The sequence below is a fragment of the Epargyreus clarus genome, unplaced genomic scaffold (assembly GCF_041222505.1).
Source record: "Epargyreus clarus isolate Ecla_fem2 unplaced genomic scaffold, WU_Ecla_fem_2.2 ptg000004l, whole genome shotgun sequence".
Lineage (NCBI taxonomy): Eukaryota > Metazoa > Arthropoda > Insecta > Lepidoptera > Hesperiidae > Epargyreus > Epargyreus clarus.
In genome coordinates, this window is record NW_027332212.1 from 3,815,954 (window position 1) to 3,837,390 (window position 21,437).

At 34.1% G+C, this 21,437-nt stretch overlaps 1 protein-coding gene across 7 annotated transcripts in view; it reads right to left on the minus strand.

The window, feature by feature from the left end:
• The window catches only part of pdm3 (POU-domain protein pdm3), a 203,809-nt gene extending 186,453 nt beyond the window's left edge, over positions 1-17,356 (minus strand). For 5 of the 7 annotated variants that reach the window (XM_073092934.1, XM_073092937.1, XM_073092935.1 and 2 more), the window contains exons 1-2: positions 17,031-17,356; positions 7,905-7,996 (exon numbers count right to left, since the gene is read on the minus strand). The gene's annotated coding sequence lies outside the window, so the exon portion shown is untranslated. Of the gene's footprint in view, positions 1-7,288; positions 7,356-7,432; positions 7,493-7,904; positions 7,997-17,030 lie in introns of those variants that run through there. The other 2 variants (XM_073092939.1, XM_073092933.1) reach the window with 2 other exon arrangements.
• Positions 17,357-21,437: the final 4,081 nt, after the last annotated feature.

Consider the following 21,437-nt stretch of genomic DNA (forward strand, 5'->3'; position numbering starts at 1 on the left):
AGTATGTTCGCTTAGATTATTTTACTTGCTAGGTATTGACGACGTTTACGATAGACTAATTATCAGTTTGATTTGCTAACGGTTCCGGGTTCAATCCAAAATTGCAAATAATGATTTAGTTCTTCATAGGCTACTTTTGAAGCACCAGTGTTACGACATTGTTAAATGTTGCGGTATTCGTATTCTGTATAGAAAAAGGAGACTTTTAGGCGAGGCATTTCAATTTAGATCTTTGGGATAGCATCTGATCTTCAGCCGACTTCAGGCAATATGAATCAGGCTCTAATCCTATCTAGGGATAAGCTCGTCGCCAACTATTTCCTATTCTACTGCGAGGCACAGATCTCTTCTTAAAGTTTGAAAGAGTTCCAGGCTACAGTCCACCGCGCCAGCCAAGTGGGAATTGGTAGACTTCATACGTTTTTGAAAACATTTTTTATTAACATTCAGGGGTGTATCTATACCCCTAAGAACACATGTACTCACGGTGTTTTTGTTCAAGCTGTGTTAACTTATTTTCTTTAGCACATAACTGACAAACCAGAACCTGGGATTTGAAGCCATTTGCAGGCCGGATTTCAACCACTAGGCTGCCTGGTGGACAATCTCGTTACTAGATCAATTTCATTAAATATCGCGGGTATAGCGGACGCTCGTACGGTATACATTTATAAAGGTCAACAATAGGATATGGTACTTGTAACCATTGCTTAAAGTCCCCAAATTGATAGCTTCATCAATTCGATGTAGAGACCTCTTCCGGGTTGTTTAGCTAATTGGTCCTCTGATTTAAAAGGTAAACATAATTGACCACATGGGGGCCTATTACGGCTTCAAGTGCGGTTGGAACGTCAAACAGTATATTATGGGAACAAAATGCCTTATAATAGTTTGTGTTTAGGCTGGAATTAGGTCTATCTTAAGCTGGCACGAATATTTGACTGAAAAAATCTTGTCGATATCCATGCTTAAGTCCCGTCACAAAATACGGACGAATACAAAAAATAATGACAGAAAAATAAAAAAATACATCTATAATAGAAGGGGAGCAATTTCTCTGCGTGTTATATTAGTATGACATACCTATTAGACTTAAATAAGATCTTAAACCTTAAATCTTAAGCCTTATTATTTTAATGATTTTTAGGTTCTCAGTATATTTCGTATTACATTTAGTTTCACTCGTGAGAGAGGAATCAAATGACTGGAAGGGTGAATAGGGGTAAATCAAAAGTTCAAACCTTAAAATTTTAAGTAGATAACGAATATTGATTTTGGTTTAGAATCATTTGAGTCGTCTTAGACTGCAGGAAATAAAGGTTTTTAAGAAAAGGTTTAAAATACTGCTTAACAGCAGTATTTTAAATTTCAAAATATTTAGTGTACATAATAACGTTTGAATTATCTCAATCGGTTGAGGCATCGTCGACGAAAGGCGGAATAAACATAAATTGCGAACGTCTCTCCTTTGGGAAGTCGGTTAAAATGATACAATTAATGGAAGCAAAATGTTTTTATAAAAACGCTAGCTGACCCGGCAAACGTTGTGTTGCCATAGAAATAAAAAATGTTATGAACAACCCTTATCACTTAGAGGTATGAAAAATAGATAGTAGCCGATTCTCAGACCTACTGAATACGCATATAAAATTTGTTTCGGTAAAAGCCGTTTCGGAGGAGTTCGGTAACTAACATTGTGACACGAGAATTTTATATATAAGATAATAAAGGAAATAATGTATGGAATAATATACCCGACTGCGAAAGTAATGCTCTTGATGGTGTGTATGTAAATTGTGTATGTATGTCTGTATGTATGCCAAAGCAGGAGATGCTTTGGCAAGCCCTACAGTCCAAATGGCTTGATGGATTTTTACTATGTGGTGTCGTTGGATTCGTTTAAATTGTGAGTTACGTATGATATTTTTAAGCCCTCAAGTTTTTTTTTATTAGGCTTATTGTCATTTACATATTCCCTTACCTGGAAGTAAATTGATATTGAATTAATTATGTAAAAATATTAGTGACAAGATAGTTACTTCATTAAAATGTTTAAATGAAACTTATAACCACAAAACATTCGATGTTAATTAAAATATTATTGATTTATTAGTTCTTCATATTATGACGTTTGATAACAAAAGAGTTTTGCAAAACATGTGACATGCATGAGTGATTCGGGGATATCGTGTGGAGGGTGAATAGGGCAAATGCAACTTAGTGTTGAAATGATAAATGAAGTTTATAAATGCAATTGTAATAACCTGAATATTTTTTCTGTAAGTCATTTAAATAAAAGGTATGAAGCATGCTTATAAAATAATATTAATACAATGGAAGGGTTATTAAATTAAAGTACTGTTGGTATTCTTGTTTAAGACCATGTTTATCCTATTTGTGACACTTTTTTTGTAACCTAAGGAGGCTTGAAGAGTTTAGGTACCTGTTAAAAATGATGTAGTGTAGGTTGACAAAGATATACTTATTATGTGGGTTAACTTGAAAATTTGAAAAGCCTGAAAATTTTCAGCTAACTGAAAATTAGAATAATTTCATTTTGAAATTGGACGCTGCATATCCAGGTTACTTAAGCAATCTCGATCTTCAAAGTGGTAAAGTACTTAAATAAATATCACTCATAATTTATTTTAATAATCTTAACTATAATTACGATATGTAAATAAGAAACCGAGTTATAAAACACATTAATCATACATCCGCACATAAAGCGGATCTCACGACTTTCATGAATTCCTATTTCCAACCTTTACTTTCAAATAACATTTACTTTTATTGCACTATTAAGCATATATTATGCGACCCTGATATCTACAATAAACGGCTATTGAATAAAATTAATGAGCATTAAATTAACTATAAAATGCAATAGGTACCGGAGTAAATCTTTCCCCATTAAAGTAAAAAGTAGATATTTAGCTTAGTTGGAATCGTTATTATAATCAACAATAGAACACGACCAACAATTAGGAAAAATAAAAACTAAAACACAGCGATTAATTGAGAATCTCCGTAAACGCATCTAATTTCCGCTCAAGGCCTAAAAAAGGGTTGCATGTAAACATGCGAAAATCCGCATAAAAGGGGGATAATTATGCATGCTAAATCGATCCCATTCATCAACGTCCCAGCGATAATGCTGTTTCCATCTCACAAGTAGGCATCTTACGTCCAAACTTCAAACAGAAAGCGATTCGCGAACAGTTGTACCCGAGAACCTAATAACAGTCTCCAAATGAAGGGTTGCGAGCCACTCGAATTTTAATGAAATATTTGATTTATGCCCACCGAGAACATCAGGTAGCTTATTATAAGAATATATCATTAAACATTACGTATATAATTAAAGATCCGCTTAGCCCGAAGCTACCCCAATTTGAGCGGCGCACCGCATTATAATTTTAATAAAATTGCCCGCCGACCGATAAAAATACGAATTAAAAAATAAAATAAAACTAAAATTATAACACATCTGATTGATGTATTATTTGGTAATTTATTGACTGTAATTACATCGTGTAATAATGGTGGATAATGCGAGTGTGAGAGAGCGATTTATTAGTATTTATTGTGGCATGAATTATTGTATAATTACTGGGATGGAGCTTCCAAACTAAACAGAACGGTTGTTTTAGGGTTGAATTTATGGGCGATTCCAGGAGAGCGTCTAATCGCGCTTGTTTGCGATGTAATATGGGCGCCTCGATCGACGAACGTAACAAAATTATCGTATCTCAAGGTGCTTTAAACCGGCTAAAGGGTTAACTCCTTAGTTTAGATGATTCAATAGACGGCAAACTGAATCAGTGCGTGCCAGGTAGATGTATTCTAAGATCTATAGTTTAGTGTAACAACGGAATTGGTGTGCATTTTTGATTATTTTAAGCATTGAATTTTATGTTACAGTCATAGATTAGTAAAGATACTTCGCCGCCTTGAAATTAAATGAAGCCACAAACGGCTTATTAGTAAGTTCTTTTTTTTAATTCTTGTCAAATAAAAACATTTTTAGAGAATTTACGAATAAATAACGAATACTGCGTAATTTACATAATAAATAAATAATTATTTCAAATGTTTTAGGGACATTTTAGCACGGAGACGTGGCAAAACTTTTTTACGCAACTATTTCAATTCTTAAAACGGGGTACATTTTCTTGTTAAGAGTGAGTAATCTTTACTTATCTATGGTTACAGTAAAATATAATAGAAGTTGAATAGAACTACGCTAAAGTATTGCAATGGACATAATTTTAGATTAACCAATCAAATATTATAAATTGAATAATGGGCAGTTATTAATTAATTGAAGACGAAGCAATAATAAAGTACAATTAGTTTCAAATAGTAAATTATAGAATAAATGAAGTCCTACTGTTTCTAGTTATTTTCGTTCTGTTTAATTTAATTGCAAAAATGAATAGAAAATTTAAAATATTTATCAAGGTTAAACATAGGCACCGAAATTTAATATAGTAGCAACATATAATAATCTTTGCTCAAGAAGGAATTAAAAGGTAAAATTAAAAAAAAAAGTTATTGAAGTGTAAAAAATACTACCATGCACATGCAGACGGTAACCATTACTGTTAAAGTTACCATTAACGATTTACTATTACTATTAATAAGATGCTGCTCTATCATACTTTATGACACGGTATTACGAGAAATAGATTAAACTTTCACAAGATTCCTTTAAACCTTAAAATAGATACATAACTCTTTTGAAGATGCTCTAAGCCCTTAATGACTGTCTAATCGGAATCGTACAAATATAAGATGTTTTGTTATGAGATGTTTATTGTTATGTTGTTACGGCGTGTTGTGAAAACATGTTTAATAGTTTTTACGGGCGGTTTACACGTCGTTCTGACCGTAAAAGAAGATTATGGTCATGATAAATATTTCAAGTGCTTGAGTTGTTTTTAGGGTTCCGTAACCAAGGATAACAGAACCCTATTACTAAATCTCCGCTGTCTGTCCATCTGTGATAAGTGTAACGAGTACTGAAAATACAAAAGTTAAAATCAAAAAGGGGTTCTAATATAAGAAATCGATATTTTAGGGTAAGGTAGGGTATTTTATCCATGGATTCTTATAAGGTAGATACTTTAATTATTTACAGTGTATTTATATAGCTGAATATAAGAAATAGTAAAAATTAAAGGTGGTACGGAACCCTCCGTATGCAAGTCCAACTCGTACTTGGAAAATTGTTTATAATTTATGTATCGTACAATCACTACACGTCCATACTTCGTTTCATTAAATGCACTCGGTTAATATTTTCAAAATGTTCAACATATCGTTGACAGTATCAATTTGGTTAATAAGAGTTTAAACACCCCAATAGTGCCTTAAAACAATTCGGTTTTAATATTAACCATGTTTTAATAAACTTTGTCAAGGGTTTTTAAAGTGGACAATTTTATTAATCTGCTTGTAGTAGGAATTTGGTTCATATTTACATACGTATTAAAATACTGCATTAATTATTATTGTGTAGATCGGTCTTGACGTAACGGTCTAGACTAAAAGTTAAGCAACGTCGGTCGCGGTCAAAGTTGGATGGGTTACCGCTGGTGGCTTAATGTCATGGACATTTCCCTATTTCAGAGGGCCTGTTAAGTCACCAGTATCTGGTATAATTGGAAATGTAAGGCCTCCGAAGTTAAAGTTCAACAACACTGTCGGAGGCCCTACGTGTGACGTCAAAACTCGTACCTTCCTTCATCAAACGTACCTTCCTTCATCAATGGTAGAGGAATAGGTACACTCCTGACCTTAATCCATCAAGCGTGGGGAAATATACTCCAGCCCTTATTCCTAGAGTCCCGTGCCCAGCAGTGGGAAATAAAAACTGAAGCAGCATGGTGTAGACACGCTGTTAACATAAACTTTAATTAACTACGATAAAATAACCGGTCCTTTGACATATTTAGTTTGTTGCAACACTGTTATTTATGACCTTTCGAGACAGCAGACAACAAGTTCTTATAAACGGTAATGTAATAGCTATATTCATAATGCTAATTTTGGAAATTGGCATGACAATATTTATAGAATATTTTTCAATATACATAATAAACATAATTACAGGTTTACAGGGTGTTGTAAGTCACAGAAATTTTACTTTGCTAATGATAGCATAAATAAAATTTGAAAGGTTGGTATATTTTTTTGAACAAAGTGAAGTTACTATAAAAATTAAGCTCCCGATTGTTGAATTAAAAAAAATATATAAAAATAGGGGTACTCTACATATATCTGTGACGAAAGGTATTTTGTGACAGGTTTGTGCCATTACATACTTTCCAAACTATTTGTAAGAATTGTTTCTCTAATTATGGTATCTAAAACATTAACTTTATTTACCTCTCACTTATTTCAAAACGTGCGAGCAAGATACAGATACGAAAGCCATTTTGCATTCCATTATTTACGGAAACAATTATAAAATCGTTAATAAAGTAAGAAGTACATAATAATAGGTATTTAAATTCAGTGAGCTACTCAGTCTCGCTACGGTAGATCACATCATTGTTTTTTAATTTCCTTTGTTTGATTATGAATAATGAATAATATATTTATATTGTTATATAGAATTATATGTGAAATATATTGCTGTAAAATTGCGTTTATTCTTATTACACGCTGAATATTATGTAAAAGTATTTAAAAGAATTTACGAGAATGGTAACTATATTGACGTATACGTACATTTAATTGAAAATATCATTATTTTTCATTTCATTTAGTAATCTAAGATGTTTTTCTAAATTTAGATGCACTGACATTGGCATGAACTCTTTTTGCCCCACTTCTGAACATACTTATTTTCACTACTAGGGAAGGCTGTATCGCCTTTGCTTCCTTTAAAAATAACACCATCTATGAGTGTGGAAGGCGATATTTCCAAGGTATATAAATATAGCCCATACTAAGATTTCCTACATCGAGGACACCTTAGATATACAACAATAAGAATATACACACGTACACATAAAAAATCCTAAAGTTATTTACATCTACCCAGGAATCAAATTCGAAATCCCTTGCATCTCATCTTTATGGACACCGCTGCACCCCACGCTTCATAATCTTAAGTAAAAGCTAAAACATTTCTACATTAACATAATAAATCACAAATAAAATATATTCAAAACGAACGAAATATCAGGCTGCGAAAAAATCTATTTAAAATAAAAAATATTAAAAATGAACCAAACATCAGTACGCAAAAAAATAGAAATTGCAAATTGCAGCTTACCGGAGCCACTCGCAAACAGGAAGTCTCTGTGGAGGGAGGACGTCTTCAGGTAAGGGTAAAACAGCTTGCCGCCCGGGACACACTGCTGGTAAAAATGTAAAAAAAAAACTAAAAATAAAATATTAAATACAGATTGCAGCTTACCGGAGCCACTCGCAAACAGGAAGTCCCTGTGGAGGGAGGACGTCTTCAAGTAAGGGCAAAACAGCTTGCCGCCCGTGACACACTGCTGATAAAAATGTAAAAATAAAACAAAAAAATATAAAATACAAATGGCAGTTTACCAGAGCCACTCGCAAACAGGAAGTCCCTGTGGAGGGAAGACGACTTAAGAGTAAAACATCTTGTCATCTGCCAGCGACTGGGACACACTGCTGGTAAAGGCCGCGCCAAACTTTTAGTCTGCTCTGAAGTTGTTGCACGCAGGTTTAGTTAGCATATAGCATGCATAGCAGCTATGCGCCCGTGGCCGACATCGGGCAGCGGATGGGTGCCGAGGAGGTCCCGCGTCGTCTTCGTCCCGCTAATATCTATATTTTGCTGTTGCGACGCGACTGTTTGGCCCGGACAAAAAAAATGTAAAGTAACAAAATATAAAATACAAGTCGCAGCTTACCGGAGCCACTCGCAAACAGGAAGTCCCTGTGGAGGGAAGACGTCTTCAGGTAAGGGTAAAACAGCTTGCCGCCTGCCAGCGCCCGGGACACACTGCGGGCAAAAACGTTTAATTATTATTTTTAAAAGGGCACAGTTGCTTTTTAGTTCAAAATTTCACAAAAGTAAATAAACTGTTTCTTAATTACTTCGTCTAAAATATCTCTAATTCTACTCTACTATTTACCTACATAATTTTGTTCTTTTTTTTAAGTTACGTCTTTGAGTTTCTTTTAAAACTAACTTTTAACTTCCTTTTAAAACAAATCGCTTCGTGATGCAGTTTTTTAAGGAAAATTACTAGAAAATGAGAATACCAGACTACCTTTTGCTTATACGATCACTGCTGATCGTGGATATCTTTATGGATATCTTTAATCAACCTCAGATAGGATTACGGTCTATCTGAAGTCGGCCACAGATGCGTTACTATCCTTAAAGGGACTTTATTGCCTTTCATAAATGATTCGTTCTTGTCAAATTGTATTATTGTAGATAAATAAATGTAAAAACAGTGCTTATATTACATTATTAAGGAGAAATAAGTATGACGGTCGTGTCTACGGAGTCAATCCACGGAAGGTTCTACAGTCTTAAATAGCTAACAAGTATTAATGGATGAACCATAACGCCCTGTTGCTACTTGGTATCCACTAGGGGATACAAGCACGTGTTGAATTTCTGTGCGAGTCTTGTGAGTAGTAAGGCATATCGCTGTTGGAGACGGGTATTCAGAGGGAGTAGTTTAGGGTATAGTTCACCATGCTGGCCAAGGAGTACTTGTAAATAACGAGTTCTTACTCATTTAAAATAGGTGTTTTTTTATTGAAGCAAATAAATTTTCTCACACTATTCCTTTACCTTTATAGCGCTTTTCCTGTCACGCGTGTTTTCGCTCGCGTCCATCTGCATGCGTGTATGCATCCCATTGTTTCATACGTACACGCACTGGTCGTAAAGAGACTGCATGAGTCAATGATTTTGCGGGTAGGTCCCACTTGTGGACGTAAACATGCGCGACAGGAAAAGCGCCCTTACAGCACTTTGAAGATAGTACGCTCTGGTTAAGCGCACTCGTTTCCCCTAGAGTAGACACAGCTTTACAATATTTATCTCTTAATCTCGATATTGAAACCGTCATCATCATAAAATCTCTGAAGAAACACCTCAATTATACCATAAAACTTTGGATCAAGTCAAAATTACGTCCCTACTAAGTGACACTGCGATCCTACCTGTCTGGTTATTGAAGTTTATGTCCACGTTTATAATGTTAAAACAAGCTAGCATGTAGTTTTATTTAACGATTCCTGAATGGTTTTAAATGTTAGTAATATGATTATTTGAAAGGACTTTAAAAAATATCTTGGAACCATAAATAAGTATTTTACTTTAGGATAAAGAATACAACTTTGTTTTAACATAAATTAGATTTTATCTAAAAATACTTCCCTACGTATCATAAATATGAATAAATATACAATATAAATACTATAATACCGGTAAACGGAGTAGCAATGCATTCGACCTCATGTATTAAGAAGTTCTCAAATGGGGAGACAATTTTACCACGATTACAAACGCATTTAATTGTCCTGTACTACAAAACTTACTTTTAAGAAAAGTAATATAATCATTCAATCGATATTATTTATAATTTAAGCTTTGTAAGGTTGTAACTTAGTCTCCAATTAACAACGCATCTGGGATCCCCATCGCCTAAAATCAAAACCCACGTTAGCTATAGATATTCAAAAATCCGATTAAAAATTCGATTAAAACCATTAAAATTCCGTAAGCGATTCTAAAAATAAATCACAAAACGTTCTAGAATCAAATCAAATGTAGCGTCCCCACTAAAGTAACACGGCTAGTACCTGATTATCTAATTCAAATCGAATCAGTTACTTCCTTATTACGCAAGGTGAATGCGACCATGCAAAATGGATCGCGAAAGTAACAGAAGACCGCTCGAAGAAGTCAAAGTTGATTTATACGCCCGCGGTAATAGAATCCTTTCACTGTGCAATCGCGGTAGGGTCCCGGATTGGAATCCAAGTTAAATTTTGATGTCTGTTTTTAAATGCTTTTTATATTTTTTAATTGTTTAACCCAACGATAAAGGAGACGTGCTTCCTGATGGAAAGGAATCAACGCCGCCTATGGACATTTGCAACATAGGAGTCGCCAATGCATCGCCGGCTTTGACTGAGCGTTTAATTAGGATATCTTTTGGTCTGGTTTTATGTAATTAACGTACCAAATTAGGGGTAGAGTAAAATTAAAGTTAAATTGGTAAAATTATAGATGATGGAAAATAATAAAAAAATATTTGATGGTAAAACTATATAACCAGTGTTAAGCGTTACTGTGTTCTGGATTTGAGGGTAAGCAAGCTTTGTCGTGCTGCTTCGTATAAGACACAAGGTATTCTTTTCAGACTTAGTTCTTTCTCAGTGTTTGCCCTTGGCTTTGGTTTTTATTGATTGTTAGTCTTCCTAAAATATTAATCCATCTTGATTTATGCATTTCTTCTGATACATGCCCTAATAAATGTTAAGTAGTACTTAACTTACCTATTGGATCTATGATGATCAGTGTGCATTTATGTCTCATATAATGTTCAAGAGGTCTGATATAAATCATCTCACACTTTCTGTATAACCGTATACGTCTTCTAGAGATTTTAATTATCACTTTTTTGTAGCAATGAAATTTACTTGAAATTTATGTGCCCAAGTGTGAAACATGAAAATGTGAAACGTGTCACATTTTTTGACCAAAATTGTGATATCTTGATCCTTCAACTTTTCAATCAATTTTTATTTCGTCATATTAAGCGAAGATGTCATCTAGAGTGACAGTAATAGGTTTAATCATGACATTATTATCGATTGATTTTGAAAGTACCTAATGGGCATATTTAGGTACTATTTCTTAAAGGTAGCTTTCTTTTTTTTTTGTTTTCGAGGGGGAAACCTTCGAAACGTACCCGGTGCCGTGGGAGCGACGCGGGGTTATGTGGGATTCTTACTGCACTAAAACCCCCCGGTGGCCGTCCTTGGCGCTTCATAGAGGGCTCCGGGATCTCCAAAGGAACGCAACCGGAGTCCTCTTAGATACTTATAGGTATAGGATTATTTCTTATAGGTAGCTAGTAATAAAGTTAAGTCTAGTTTTACTCTTAAGATATCTAATTACTATTACTAGTAGGTGTTTATAAATTCATATTGTCTTTTATTTACTTATTTACTATTTCCTGTCTGACTGCCTGATTTGATCTGATACAATGTAAATTTGAAACAAAAAGGACTAGTAAAGTTAAAAATAACTTTTAAAATCGATCAAAGTTTTGAGGTTATTTCTATCAAACACCTCTACTTCCTCAGATAACTCTGAGGTGTTATACTTCCTAACGTATAACACCTCAGATACTCAGCACTAGTGACCGGCTGCCCAGTTCAAGTGGCGGCTTCCAGACACTTCAAACAAAAAAGCTGCTTTCAGATAGCTAGATAAAACGAAATCGATATTAACTTATAGTTATAAGATGAGCAGTTTCTTGAGTGTAAGTTTTTATGTTTTAGTTCTTTGGTTAACTAAAATCAGTGTTATTTTAAGTTATGTTTAATTTATTAATTAAATGTTAGTTAGCTAAGTGATCTTTCCCGTCCATCGACATCTAGAATAGTTTAGTTCTAATAATTCTAATTCTAACGTTAAGAAATCCCCATGTGAGCAAGTCTGTTTATCTCTTTTTTAGGATAATCATGTAACAAATAAGTATGCAGTCCTCCTCTTTTAATTGGTCACTGTCACCCCCAGTGGTCTCTCTTTTTAGTACATCCTTCATGAGAGAGCAACGCTTAACACAAAGTTACGGGTAACACGTATATTTATTTATTTTTATTTATTTTATTTAAAATTTATTGCATCACCTCTAAAAAGAAATGCACAAAAGGGCAAACATAATGCCTGATGGCATTCTCTACCAGTCAACCCTGGGTGGATGTAGAGAATTTGCAGCAGGTGTTACAAAGCAACAAAAGAAAAAAAAAACGACAAACAATAATGAAAACAGCAGATATTATAAATATGTATTAGGAGTAAGAAAAAATACATATTAAAATGATTTAATAAGTATATATTATAAAATTATATTATAAATACAAAAAACCGGACTGCACAAAAGAGCCTTAAATGAATACAACGACACCTCATATGTTAAAGTCCGACAAGCCGTTTGGGCTTACTGAATGAAAACGAATGAGACTTAGGTACGCAAAAAGACCCTCAGTACAGACATAATAAGATCTCGTTTATATTTCTAGAAACATTCAACGTATTGTGATCATAGATAGTAAAGATACTTCGCCGCCTTGAAATTAAATGAAGCCACAAACGGTTTATTTTAGTTAGTTATTTTTTTGAATCCTTGACAAATAAAAACATCTTTAGAGAAAATTTACGAATAAATAACTAATTTACGTAATAATTACGTAATTTACGTAATAAATAAATAATTATTTAAAATATTTTAGGGACATTTTAGCACGGAGACGTAGTAAAACTTTTTTACGCAACTATTTCAATTCTCAAGACTGGGTACATTTTCTTGTTAGGAGTGAGTAATCTTTACTAATCTATGATTGTGATATACAAAATCATTTTTGGTACTATGTTTCGATAGGAACAGCCCGTGGCCGGCTGTGTTAACAGTAACACAGTCCTCCCAAACACATCAGATCAGAATCTATTGAGCTATATTTTAGATATCGTTAGGTACTCATTGTGTGGAAGAATACTATTTAATCTCCCACAATCATATCATATCTATAACTGTAAATTCATTCATTCCTGAAGTCCAAATAGTGGAGACGTCACATTCGATGTTGGCTCTACCACTTTTAAAACAGTTTTTAAATCACAAACTCAAATCAAAACATTAGCCCTACAGTGAAGGGAGAGCAGAATACAGGCTGTGGTTCACCATGATCAAACCACAAAGGGTTCTAGTACCTTTTGGATAGGGATGAAGTTTAAATAAAACGTTCGCTACCCTGTATTAGGAATGCAATTGACATGGACACAAATAAACTTAAATTTCGTTGTGTATTTATTTCAAGGATACTGTAAATTTAAATGTTTTGGTTTCGTAATGCTTAGTATTGATAGGTTATTAGTATCCAAAGTCTTTTTATATGGCGTAGTGTTATATAAGTTCTTAATTTTCATAAGTAGATCCAGCAGGAATATCTGAATTTTGGTTTTTCTCTTGTATATCCCATGATAGTAAGGGAAATGCATGGACTTATCGGGAAGATTTGAGATGTAGTACCGTTTAAAATCGGGGTCCTATATTGCTCTTATCAACTAGATGTAGAGACTTATACTATCCCTTCAAAAAACAAGAAATAAAGTTCAATAGCTCATCTATTGTGAATCAAAGGTTTATAATAAAAAGGCGTAGTCTTGTATTGTATGTTTATGTGCAAATTTTAAAAAGAATGAATTATGATTTTCTGCTGAAGTATAAGTAGATATTTGTATGTGTTCGCTACGATGTGGTATGTAGAGTTTTACTTGCAAAATATATGTTTCTTTAGTGAAATGTTAAATGTAGGAACTTTTTACACTGTCTGATTAAAAAAAACTGTTGTTTATAATTTTTTATAACCCTACGGTTAAAATAGAGTTTCAGGCTAGTTATCTAACTTCTAGGCTCTGTTTAAGTAATCTTAAATAGGTAATCCATATAAATGTTCCAGTACTAAAATGTACTTAGTAATGTATTTGCAAAATACCCGATAAGAAAAAATGAAAAGCGTTTTTAATTTAAATGTTTACTTTAATTCCAAATAGATAACGTACTATTCCCTTGGTGTCGAAGAAAGACTTTTGCTCAGTAGCAGCAACTTCTTTGATGTGCTCATAACTATTTAAATATAGTATTTAACATTGCATATATTTTTATTAACTAAACTTTACCTTAACTAATAATAAGAATAATTATTAATTATTCATAATTATTAAAAGTTTAAGCCCCCGCCAAAAGCTCCGAATCCGCAAAAAAAAAGAACAACCAAACTTCACGTTGACAGTAACTTCCCGCCAAAAACATTCCCGCGTTCGGTAACTCGCAGACACGTCGCGTCTTCCCGCAGTTCGTTTAGAAAGGACTCCTGAGGCGTCCTTGCGGGGGGAGCGCGGGGCTGCGCGATTTTTCACTCAAGACCACGTGTAAACCACGTGCGTGGAACTTTTCGCAAAAGTTTTTCGCGGCTGTTCACGCCGCACGCCTTAGCCTCGGAACGAGTTTACGTGTCCGATTTAAAAACGATTAATGTCAAATGTGACGGATGACTGCGGTTTTTGTTTTATCTACAAATGAGAAAAGAAAGTTTGTTTATTAAAATGCAGAGTGCTTAATTAAAAGTTATGATTAATTTCGTATTTTATTATTGTATTTTTTTCCTACATTGGCAACAATTCCGTTTTTTATTAATTTAAGCTATAATATAACATAATTTCTCCTAAATTTGTATATTTAATAATAGAGTAAAAATAGGTTTACTTTTTCTTTTTAAAATAATGTTCTGAAGGTTTTTTTATTACTTTAGGTTTAATGTGCTCACATGGGGTCAAGGTACAATTTGAACTCATTAGAGCAGCGGTGAGATAGCCGTTACTGGCTCTTCGGAAACATTAACTTATGGATATTAAAAATTAAAAAACATCGATTAGTTCCATATTCCATGATCATTATTATTGATTGATATGAGCCGTGTCTAACACTCATAAAATTTATTGATTACCGTCATCGGATTTCACCTAACCACGATTCCCTTGTTATTACCAAAAATGTAATAAAACTTAACTTTCTCAACAATACTAGATAACCGTTTTGCAATCAACATATCAACTAAAGCGTATCTAGAAAATTCTTAATTGAACTAATGAGAAGTAATTACAATTTTTATTGCAGCCATAATGATTACGATGCCTTAAAATAATAAAAGCAATTAGACATTGATGGGCGTAGCGGAGTGATTATATGTATCTCTTTCGCACTCGTGACTGATATACGAGAGTGAGTGGTGAATGAGAGTCTGATTAGATGTAATTGTTCGAACGGTTATAAAACTCGATGTCAGAGAGGGTATTCAGTTTGTCGTAAAATGGCGAGATGTTTTCCACTTGTAACGTCTTAATGTAAAAAATAAAAATATAAGATGAAAATACATTTCATGCTGGTTGATTACATTTTTAAGAATAGTCATAATGATATAATTAAGATGGAATACGGGTACAATTAAAATGACTGATTCAGAACAATGAAGTTGAAATACAAGTGAGTCATGAATAGGGTTGCCAAGTGTTTTAGAAATGTACGGATAAGTGTGATATATTGAGAAAGCCAATTTTTTTAAGTTTAATCCACAAGACAAAAATAACACACTTCCAATAAATTTAATATAGAGAGTAAATCTTATAATGGAAATCGGACAGATTTGGAACAGTTTTTTATTTTATTTTAGCTAAATACAAAATTGCAGCAGGACTGTTGGTGATTATGGGACTGTCTATTGGACTACTCAACACATGGTGCCTCTAGACACGTTACATTAATTAAAGTAGAGTTTCAAAGAATTTAGACGAATAATGATGCGATCAGATGGAAATAGCACTGCTCTATTTGAGAACTATTTCTGAGGCTCGTAAGATTATTTTGACCTTCAGTGTAATACAAATTTATTACAATTAATTTCCTGGTGTATTTTTAGGAACTACATTCATATTTTCGGTAAAATTAATGTTATATTTAAAATTTATTTTATGGAGGTATTTTAAATTTAGTAGAAGTAACATTATATGATATAAAATTATGATATGCGATACATAGTTTATTAGGAAGGTTAATTTAAAATTTGAAAATATATTATTTGAAAATAGAAACTATTTGAAAATGAAAATATATAAGGCACCATAATATTAAGAAATGTAATTGTAACTCGTTAAGCCTTTTATATCTAACTTAAAATTAATAATTTAATATAATAAATTTGCTGTTCTAAATATAATTTGTGACAGGCAAAAATATAATATTTGGTCAGATTGAATATAATACAGTATACAATATTTACAGTAGCATTAATTTTATATGTTAAAATTATTTAAATAATTTTAAGCGTTTTAAAATTTATTACGAAAATTCTTATTTTTATTATAATACATTTAGGTCTATGAAATTTATTATTTAATACTTCTTAAATTATAATATACAAAAATTTTAATCAAATAATTTTTGGTAAACATATTAATATCCTTTAATTCTAAACTAGGTGCCACATAATAATTTTATACAATTCTCAGTCATTCGATTATAAAAAAGTTAAAAAAAAACCTTATCAATACAATTTTGTGTAAAAAAATCTTTTTTATGAATATGAATGCGTACGAAATAAATCGCACGAAGAAAAATTTGTTTCCTCCGAAGAATGGCTCTACAGATTGTGAATTTATTGCTTTTTACAGGCGTGCAATAAAAAGTTGGTGCGGGAAATGCAAACGAATAAAAAAAATACCTACAGAAAAACCGAACACATGACGTATAACCAATCAGCTGTTCGTCGGCCGCTCGCCCCGCCCATAAGCAACTTTTACTCTATCACAACAAAAATAAAAACTTTGCTCTCCCATACAAATACAAATTTAAAATCGCTGTTTGACGTGTCTACTTTTTTAAAAACCAAAAATCAGTCGGATCAGAAAGCCGGACAAGTGTTCCGATTTCGATTCTTAATTTTCCGATATGTAGAGTCGCTGAAAGTTCGCGAATACTCTACGCTACGTGTTGACACTTTTCAAACTTTACAATAAGTTTTTCTTCTCGTATTTTTTTTTATATTTTTCCCACAAGTTAAATAATTATTTTGTATGCTTTAACCAAATATAACAAATAATTCACGCAAAATTCATTTTCTTTAATAAAGCCAATACTACCGTGACTCGTGGATAATTATCTCTTAGCTCATTAATACTAATGATGAACGTTATAATGTAAGCGATAAATAAACGTGTTACTTACAATATCCGTCAGATAAGTTGTTGGAGGTGTTTATATTTGTTTTCGTAGCAATGACGCTTAATTAGCCGGCGTTCGCTGATTCATCACTTTATAGCGTCTCAACGGCTACTCCAAGCCGGTATTAACACACTAATCCGTCTTTTAGTCTCGTTTACATTCAATAGGAACGTCACTCGAGTGTCTCTTCAAATATCCGAACGCACTGAAAAGTTTGAATTTGGCTGTCAAAAGACGCGCGAAACGTTTTTTTTTTCAAGCGAAACGCGCAGCGAACGCACGTACGGCCGTCCACGTCAGTACCCTGACGTTCACTACCCGCGAGTCGGCGTAAGTCGAAGAGAAGAAGGCAGCGGTCTCGAACAACCCGCCTTTCGTTCGTCTCGCTCTCGCGCGGCTATGCCCGCCCGAACCATTTTTACGGTTTAACCGACTCAATTCAATTCAACTCAACTCAATTGTCGTGGCGCGAATGCCTTCGTGCCGGACGCTAGAGCGAGACGTATAGCTATCTCCTTTCGGACGCTGCGGCCGTAGAATAAACTATTTTCGAAGACACCACGCCGAAGTAGAATTCGGACGCGGCAAGGCGAATGTTGACCCGCAATGCGTTTCGGTCAAGAATCTGCGTCCGGAAAAGCGGAATACGGCCTATATCTTAGTGTAAGACGAAGCGACGGGCACGGTATGTTCGTTTCGCTCGCGCCACTATCGTCCGGTGCGGATTTGTGGCGCGCGCGAAAGAGAAACCCGAGCTTCGATAGGCGGTACCGTTTCTCTCGGCTCACGCTTCTGGGTGTGTAAAGTTTTAGGCCGAAACATGTAAAAATGCATCTTGAAAAAAAGTTATGTATTAAAAAAAGAAGCTTAGTGCGCGGTGGGGGGACATTAACGCTAGCGGGAGGTGGCGTGGACGGCTTTTTTCGCATGCTATATTTTTGGGGTGTCCGCGTAACTGGACAATGCATTATCGAGCCGAGCCGGGCTCCGCATCACCTTAGTGGGCCATTTCCACTCCAAAACTACTCGGTTTGAACACCATCTCATATCTCTACGATCTTACGTCTAACAGATTTGTGTCAATAGGACTCTACATGTGTTGCTTATGGATGTACATTAATTTATTTGGCTTATGAACAAATGTTCGTTTTAAAATATTTTCAGGGTACGCACTGACAAACTTTTTAAAGTAATAAACAAACTTTTTACTTAACTATTTTTAACTATTTTGGGTACCAAGAGTACCTAAATATATCTCAGAATGAGTTTTAAAGTGAAGTACAAGAAAAAGTTACTAAAATATATCTACACAACGGTTAAACTCTACGAACTCTCCAGAGCATCTGCCTTCTTCTAACGATTTGTTTGGCAAAAGTAAATAATATTTTTTATTTCATTTTCCACACAAAAATCTATCACCTGCCCATCCAAAATACGAAAACCATTTACAAACAATACAAATATTAGCGATCAAAATTCAAATATAAGCCAGCAAGTTAGTGAAAAAATAAAATTTTGTATCAATTAACCCAAACTGAACGTAACTTCTCTACGTATTAGAATTTTCTTTTAGAATTAGAGTAGTGTCATTTCAATAGCTAAAACCAAATAGAATCCTCAGTAACTTATTATACTCTACTATACTGTATATTATCTATACTCGTAATATAAATTCTCATTTTCTCATCTTACCTTACTTTAATATTATAATATTATTTTTAAGTAAAATTCCTGAAACAACTATTAGTTATTACAATTAACTAACAGAGACTTAACAATAACTTCTTTATCAACATTGCTACATCACTGGTAACTTTTATCTCCTCTTAATAGGGTTTAGACGCTAGACGATCTAGCACGGTAGCGTCCCTTACCGTAGACCCTTAAGAGCCTGTGATACTTCCATACAATTTCTTCCAAAATTTGAAGACATGTAAATTTAAACCACTAAAAAAATCTCAATTGTCCATTGGCAGATATAATTTTAAGTAGATACCAACAGGTGATGAAGAAAGATCCTAGAATTTGCCTTTAAACCCTAGATTTTGAAGGTGGTAGAACCCTTAGTGATTCGACTCCGGAGGCACCACCGCTATACTTATTTCTGCCTAATTAAAGCAGTGTTCAACTCTACTGTGTTCAGAATTGAAGGCTATCTTAGTCCTCGGAGGTAGCAATGTAACTATGGCCGAATTCATAGAAGACTCGTATCTTGTCTCGGGTTTATTACAGATGTCCATGGATCGCATTAGGCTTTTACCTTCAGATGGACTGCGAGCTAGTTTGCTATATAAAAATAGTGTATTCATGTCCATAAAAAGAACCTTGACCACATATTCAAGTGTCTCTAAGAACGCAGAAGGGTTCCTAAATTAACCTTCTACGGAGCAATGAATCAGTCCACCACCAAGATGAAGTCATCTAGTGTAACCCTTAGCTCTAGCTACAGACTGCCAAAGGTAGTAGAGGTAGAGTTTTCTTCCTTTGCGCATCATAAAATAGTTATCGAATCATCCTAATATTAAGTGACTATCTATTCATCTGACCTTTGAGCTCCACTACTAAGTATAGGTCAAATTAGCGCCAATCCAACTTCTCCTGTGTTATGTGTCTTCCTTAGTTCATCGGTTCACTGGTCGATATTAACATCATACTGTAACTAACCCCACATAAGACTTGAGTCCTAAGATCAGTAAGCTTGAAGGTGGTAGAACCCTGTGTGGTTCGACACCGGCCACACCTATTTCTGCCACATAACAGCAGTGTTAAGCACTAAGTGCTACTCCTATATTATAAAAAAAGTTGGCACGCCTTGGTACCTAAACATAGGTATCTTTCTTACCCCTCTGAAGCGCTGAACACCGCTGTTATTTAACAGAAATAGTTGTGACGGAGGTGCCTCCGTTGAAACACAAGGTCGGAGTTCTACCACCATCAATATTTACATACAACAAAGTCTTCATAAAGTTCCCAGAGGGTGTTGCCGTCTCCTAAACCTTAGTTTGCCAACGTCCCTAGTTATACCTTTAACTTTTTTTTTGACATCCGAGTTTAATAGTCTTTAAAGTCAAGACTTTAAACCAAATTTAAATATCTATCAATCTATCCGATGTTTTGTCAATCTGAGATCGACGTTTGACAGTTTTTACCAACTAAAAACTGTCAAATTTCGATCTTGATAGGTAAACATTAATAGGATTGCTTATTAATAATTGATGGATCAGAATCGTTACTATCCTTAAGAATATTGTTTGATGTCTTTAATGTGTAACTCTGTCTTATGTCTAAAACAAAATAGTAAAAACTGCAAATTAAAAGTTAACTGTGCCAAAAACTATTGTCTGCGTAATATAATTTTTAAACTGGCTGTAATTTTTAAATTGATAACACACACCCAAAGCAATGGATCTATATGCACGAAATTTTATACGAATTCGTCACACAACACTGATGAACTTTAAAGAAAGTTTCTTAAAAAATCACCCTGTATAAGAGAAGAAAACTTGTCTTTCTCCGTTCGTAAATAAATAATCGTTGATACAACTTACGTTACTACTTTCATTTAAAAGTTTACATTCTACTTACAAAGAACAGATTCTTATTAGACTTATAAAGACAGTATTGCCATAACTATTTTTGCCTTTTGCCTTGTTTGTATTATTATAACAGACAAACTGCCTCGCATATGAGGCGATGATCTTAGTTTTTAGGAGTGGTGACTCATTCGTGATCGGCTTCACGTAGAACCCTTCTATATGGATTTTTACAGGTGTCCATAAGCGATAGTAACCACTTAACATCATGTAGACTTTGAACTCATTCATTCTTTGATCTTATAACAAAGAAAAATACTCAAGACATTCAAAGTCAGTACTAAACTACTCAAATTGACAATTGTCCCCATCTCTGATCGAGTTCAGATACGAATCCTATTTTATAGGCTTAGTCTTTTGATTTCCAGGGGCTATTTTAAATAATCAACAACTTAATGCCTAACAAAGTTTTGTATGATATACGAGTATTATGCGAAATATGCGTCCTGTCGTCATTCTCTACAAAAACTCGAATTAATACGAAAGATATTTCATCCATGACAAGCCTTTGTCCGTGCCTTTATTTCACAAAATCTATACCAATTACGGCAAACAACAATTTACCAATTTAACAAGCCTGTGGTCGGTTCCCGGGAACTCCCACGGGGTAATAAAAGAGAAAAGAAACTTAGTATTTCAGTGCTAGAAATCACTGCGTGTTTCAGGCTTCGATTTTCCTCTCTGTATGCACGAGTTGATTTTCAGTTGTCACAAAAAGCGCAAGACCGATTTGACAACCTTTTTTTGGTTAGAGCGGAAACACAAAAGAAAAACTAAGGCTTTTCATGGATTTGTTTTTTATCTGCGCGAAATTTTC